At 34.2% G+C, this 6,793-nt stretch overlaps 1 long non-coding RNA gene across 1 annotated transcript; it reads right to left on the bottom strand.

The window, feature by feature from the left end:
• Positions 1–4,257: 4,257 nt before the first annotated feature.
• On the bottom strand, positions 4,258–6,313 carry LOC141816606 (uncharacterized). Its single transcript, XR_012600715.1, has 3 exons — positions 6,029–6,313; positions 5,306–5,366; positions 4,258–4,324 (listed from the first exon to the last, which is right to left on the bottom strand). It is a non-coding gene; the product is annotated as an uncharacterized LOC141816606 (long non-coding RNA).
• Between the last annotated feature and the right edge of the window lie 480 nt (positions 6,314–6,793).

Below are 6,793 nucleotides of genomic sequence, written 5' to 3'. Positions count from 1 at the left end.
GTCAGAACCTTATTCGTTGTGTCGAAGGTCCATCATTGCGGGGAGGCATGAATCCCCCATCTTCTCACATCAAGTCCTTAAAAAAGCTTGGTATATTTTCCCTTGGGGTTAAAAATTGAAAGAGGCGTCCTTATTTATAAAATTGGTAAAGAAATATTTCTTTTTGGTTTTTTATATTAAAGGATACCCCACTGTATTGACTAGGCCCGACCCTGAGTCGGGTCGGGTCGGAGTCCAACCCGACCCTGACATGTATTGGATCAACGAGCTGGGTATCCGTTGACTCAGTTCATAGGTTGGAACTGTACCAACTCGGTAAGGTGTCAGTTCACACGTCGTACCCGTAATTGACCCGGTAAGGTGCAAGGTCCGTTACAATTCTGACCCATTAAAAATCGTCGAACTGGCAGTTCATCACCAGTTCGATTGGCGATTCACTATAGGTTCAACCGACGATTCAATATTTTTTGACCGTTTGAAATCGATGGTTCCAACCGTTGGAACCGCCGACGGTTCTAATCGTTGGAGTTTTTTTTTAAATTTTTTCGATGGTTGAGATTATTTGATCAATGATTATGATTTAGTATTTGTTACTCTCCAAACTCTATAAATAGAGAACTCATTTCATTGTTTCCACATAAATCTTCTCTACTCTCATTCTCAGTTCCACATATCTCTACACACTTTCGACTTTCACTTTCAAATTTCGATTACAATAGAAGGAGGTCGAGGAGCTTCATCATCATGATCTTGGAGGGGCAAGATAATAGTGAATCTGAATGAGGAACTCAACCTCAATATTTAATCCACTGATGATGAGACCAAGTAACTTTCGACATCCGAAACATAAAGAAGTACCAATGCTATTTTATTAAATATTTTGATAAAGTCACTCTTCTATCGGGAGAATTGAGTACAAAATATAAGCACTACAATGCTTTTTACAAATTTCAAGTAGCGATGGCTATGGGTCATTGAAATGACACATAAAAATGAAACACATGATGGAATATGGAATCGACTATTCTTAAGCACAATTATCTAGATTTTTCACTAGTAGAATAATTGATTATAGTTTATTTTTATATTCTGATAATAAATTACGAGAATCATTAGCTATATTTATTTTCGTAGAATATCTTTTAGTTTTAGATCTAAATGCACTTTTAAAGATTTTTGTAAAGAATCTCTTAATCCATTTACTAAATGTATTCTTAGAACTACACTTACTTATATAATTAAAAAACTAGTAAAACAAGGGGGAAAATTTTAATTAAAAATTTTAGTAAATTAAATATTAAAGTTTCTTTATATTTTGATATTTGGAGTGATCATTGGCAAACACATTCGTATATGTATGTAACTTGCCATTGGATCGATAACTCCTAGAATATCCCAAAAAAATTGTTAGTTTATAAAATTTTTGATAAATCACATACTACTCACAAAATCTCATAATTATTATGTTTAATTTTAGAAAATATAGATTAACTCATAAAATATTTTTAATATCATTTGATAATACTAGTTCTAATACCGTTAGTATTGAAGAACTAAAATTTATATGCCAACCTATTATTGGTGATTTATTTTTTTTCATATTCGTTGTGTATGTCATATTTTAAATTTATGCGTTCAAGATCGATAAAGAATTTTAGAAAATCATATTAAACCAATTAGAATGTCTATTTCCTATTTATGACCACATTCATCCATAATGAAATAATGGGGTATATTTTGTAAAACTAATGGATTGATATTTAAAAAATTTCCACGTGATGTACTAACACGTTGAAATTTAACACATCAATTATTACAATATTCATTTCAATATAAAAAATTATTATATTTATTTTTTACATAAACTATTAATAATACTAATATATATTTATTTTAACACTAATGGAATATTTATAGTAGTATTTGTAAAAATTTAAAACTATTTAATGATGCAATCGAATACTTTTTAATTTGTATTATTCTACTTCTCATTTAGTTTAAATAAAATTTTATAATGTAGTATTAACAATGAAAGCGAAATGAGAAAAATATTTTTTTTATTCCTAAAATTTATTTAGTTGCATTTGCTTGAGACCCTGGATATAAATTAAAGGTTTTATAAGAAATATTAATTTTATATTATGACATTTAATTATATTTAAAAATTCTTTTTCTCTTGATCGTAATATTATATTTAATATTAGAAATTAGTTATATGATATTTATAAAGAATATAATATAAAATATGGAATACAAACTAATATTTCTGAAACACAAAATACTAGTAGTAATCATTTAAAACTCACAAAAGTATAACTTTTATTAAAAGAGCAAACAAAATATCCACGAGGTTCCTCAAGTTCCATAGAGGAACTTGAGAATTATTTTATAGCTTCTTTTGATTTTTAATAAAGTAGATAACAAAGCATATTTCGATATCCTAAAGTAGTGGTCACAGAAGGCTCAAATCTTTCCCATCTTATCCATGATTGCCAAAGAAACTTTAACTTGTCCAGTGTTACCAGTTGTTGTGGAACAAACATTCAATGCTAACGGTAACATATTGGATGAACGACAATCGAATTTGTCTCCTGACTCATTAGAAGCTCGAGTATTACACGACGATTGAACCAGAGCCAAAAAAGGAATCTAAGGAATGCAACATTCAAATGATAAAGTCAAAAAATTTGATATCAAAGGAACAAATACTACAGGAATAGAAAACAAAAGTGAGTAGTGCAATGCCACTTCTTACTGTAAAAGGGTAAACAATTAAGAGAACTACATGAATTTTGATTCCCTATACTATAAGGGGATATGTAGGCAACTTAAACAAGTATAAATCCTTTTTTATTTTTATTTTTTTAATAAATTTATAATTTAATTTTTTTAGTATAATAGTATTGAACTGTGATAAACTATGAACTGGCGGTTCTGAACTGTGAACTGTAACTGTTTAGGACGGTTAAGGGTTGACTTGCTAAGAACTGTTGAACTGACGGTTCTAACCATCGAACTGACGATTCTGAATCCTTGAACCATCGATTTTGAATCATAGTCGGGTGTACTATTAGCCCTTCTATAAAATATGGCACAATTATCTTTAAATATATTGCTAAGTCTATTTTAATTTTTTGATAGTCAACTTCAATTTCAATTTTTTGATAGTCAATTATCTTTAAATATGACACCATTATGTTGAGTTCCTAACACTTAATACAGACATAAAAAATAAATGCAAAATCAAACTTATATCCTTTTTCAAATACATCAAAATAAATTAGTGGTGTTGACTGAGACTAACAAAATTCTAAAGATTATTATTGTATTTGGTAAACAAGTGAAAATCAACTTCGACAAGCTCAACTAGGTCGGATCTCAACTTTGTGACCTCGGCCAAGTCAGGCCTATGGTTGGCGAGCTCGGCTAGGCCGGGCCCAAGGTCGGCGAGCTCGGCCAAGCCGAGGCCGACATCGACAAGCTCGCCTAGGCCTGCCCCGACGTTGACGAGCTTGCCTAGGCCGACCCTAACTCCGTGAATCTTATGAAGGGGGTAGATCTTACTGAGAGTAACGCCAACGAGCTCAAAGACGGGCGAAAAGTCAAAGCTTGGGGAGGAGACCAAGGTGGCAACGCCGAGAGGAGAGATTACGAGATCGCCGAGGAGGAGAAAAACCCTAAAAATGCGCAGGGGAAAAATTAGCCAGAAAACCCTTAGCCAGAAAACCCTAAAAATGCAAACCTAGGGACAAAATTTTATTTTTGTCACTAATTAGTGACAGATTTAATCTTCTGTCGCTAATTTAGCAACGATAAATTAATTTCATCACTAAATCAGTGACAAAAGATTAAATCTGTCGCAATTAGTGATGGAATATTAATTCTGTCGTTACGCTAGTGATGTCACGCCCCAGAAGACGGTCCCGAAAATTTTGGCAACATTTCCTCTGAAACAATTCACCTTTCCTGCATACATAATGTTATAGGGCCTACCCGGCCACTCAACCATACATTACATGAAGAAAATACTAAATTATCTAACTAAAGGCGACACGACCACAAACCAATCTAACACATGCAAGTAGAATAGCTTACCACGAGAACATATCAAAGATGTATCACCACCAAAAGCGACAACAATTATACGAAACACCTCAGAACATACTACACTCTACAAGTCTACAAAATCAGAAACCACATAAGCGGAAGTACAACAAATCCATATACAAGGGTACCAAACACATCATCTAAACACTTCTCCAGCTGTGAGATGACATGATCGGCAGATCTCCTCTAGCATCAGCAGTAATCTTCTATATACTACCTGGAAAGACAGAAAATCCCAGGATTTGGGTGGTGAGTACAAAATACTCAGTGGATAATCAAGATAGACAGTGCATAGTTAATAAGATACAAAATAAACAAGTGAATAACAGAAATTAGTTAGTGATCAACACTAATAATGAATAAACTATCATAACTCATATGCATGCTATGAATGATAATGACACACAATTGCATCAACCAAGGTTCAATCAAGAATATATCCAAATGTACTTTCTACCCTCCTGCATCGTAACCAACTGCACTTTCTCGATTTACCTCCTCACAGATGGTCGTGGGGCCGACCGTGTGGGGCCGCTAAGGTGGCGGATCCACCTTTTTGCAGAAAAGAATATATCCAAATGTAATATCTATATACGGTCTATTACCTATATAATGCACACAATGCAATCATATGCATGAATGCAACTGTCACACTCGTTCTAGTCACGTATATATGACGCTGGGAGTGTCCGACATCACACTACCATGATTCCAGCCCTACAACAAAGTAGTCTAGTGACAAAATAATAGATAGCCTTGTATAGCTACCTATATAATGCACGTAATGCAAGCACATGCATGATGCAACTGTCACACTCGTCCCAGTCACGTTTATATGACGTTGGGGGTGTCCGACATCACACTGCCATCAATCCAGCCCTACAACAAAGTAGTCTGGTGGCAACAATAGGTCTTAATTGCTAGATAACAATCATCATGATGTTATGATCAAGTAACAATAACCAATATCAAAAATGCATATACAATAGGTCTTAATTGCTAGATAACCAAAGGTTCATACAAATAATAATAAGGTCAACCGAATTAAGGACAAGCAAAGAAGAAACAAGAATATAACAAAGGTATCCAGATAACAAAGAACAAAATTACGATGAAGTATCAAATCAACTACCAAGGAAATATAGCATGTATTGGGAAAGAAAACATCATGTATTGACCAAGTACAAAAATTACCCACTTGATTGACGGATCGTCGCACTAAGAACCCTCAAATACAACTAGATTAACAAGTTAAGTTCCTGCAAAATAAAGCATCCTTTAAATATAATATTTTATAAATTTTTCATTAAAGAAAATCCTAGTCGACTCTAAGGTTAATTTAACCCAATTGAATTTCAATTAACCCAAGTTAGCCTAAACCGGATCAACTATGATCAACACAAGCCAACCTAACCGATCCAAAGATTTAGCACTACTTACCCAATTAAATTAATTCAACAACTAATCAAATTAACTTATGTAATTAATCTATCTTTAATTACATCTTAATCACCTATTAATTACTTAACCAAACTAATTAATAATTAAATCTGTAAATTAATTACTTAACTACATTAATTCAATTAATTAATAAACTAAATTAAACAATTAATAAATCTATACTTATCACTACATCAATTAACTAATCCTAATCAATAATCATTAATCACCTTTAATAATCAATTACTAATTATTAACTAATTAACTAATTATTAAACTGATTAATATGTAATTAAACAGATTAATAATCTAATTAAACTAGATTAATTATCTTAATTAATCAAATGTCATTTATTAATTAAACGGATTAATAATCTAATTAAACTAGATTAATTATCTTAATTAATCTTATATCATTTATTTAATCAACCTTAATTAATTAACTAATCTTAATCTAATTAATCAATTAATAAACCCTTACTATTTACTGTGAAACTCGTTGGCGGCCGGCGGTAGAGGTTCGGCGTCGGCTTCTTCTGGCCGGCGACGGCGCGTCTTCTTCACACGAGAAGCAGGGTGGCGTCGAATCGTGGCCGGCGGTGATCTGGGTGGCAACAATCGTCGCCGACTGGGCGGTGGACGTTGCGCAACGTCTCCACGCGGCGGCAGCTGCGTCGGGCAGAGGAGGGGCAGAGCAGCGGTGGCTGTGCAGTGGCGATCGGGGCAGGAGGCGCTGGCTCTGGCGGTAGGCGACGACAAAGAAGGGCAGAGCGGCGACGATACTGATTCGCGGCGGTAGTGAGGAGGAAGAAGAAGAGAAGAGAGGCGGTGGTTAGGGATGCTCGCATTGGCGACCCTCTTATAGCTCTCCCTACCTGAGTTTTTTGTCGGTGGACGAGGGCGCGGGTGACGACGTCCGTCGGATTCGACGTTGCGCGAGACGCGGGCGCGGGCACGGGTCGCGCGGGCGCAAAAGAGAAAACAGCGGTGCGGTTATTTTGAGGAGTAATTGGGATTTGGATTTGGGTTAAATCGGTTCAAAATTTAAGATTTATTATAATTAATTAGTTTATTTGGTTTACTAATTAAATGAACTCCGATTTGACCCAAATTAGTTTTGTTTGTTTCGTCTTCTCAAGATGAAATTTCTAATCTATTCTATTTTACCACAACTCTCTTCCATTATAAACCAAACCAAGTTGTTTTAATTGGGTTCAAAACTGATCCACTAAAAATTAAAATAAAA

This window comes from Curcuma longa, unplaced genomic scaffold, assembly GCF_044706935.1.
Source record: "Curcuma longa cultivar G26 ecotype Majalengka, Jawa Barat unplaced genomic scaffold, ITB_CL_G26_1.1 contig_1739, whole genome shotgun sequence".
NCBI classification, from domain to species: Eukaryota; Viridiplantae; Streptophyta; class Magnoliopsida; order Zingiberales; family Zingiberaceae; genus Curcuma; species Curcuma longa.
This window is presented reverse-complemented; position numbering and strand designations above follow the sequence as displayed.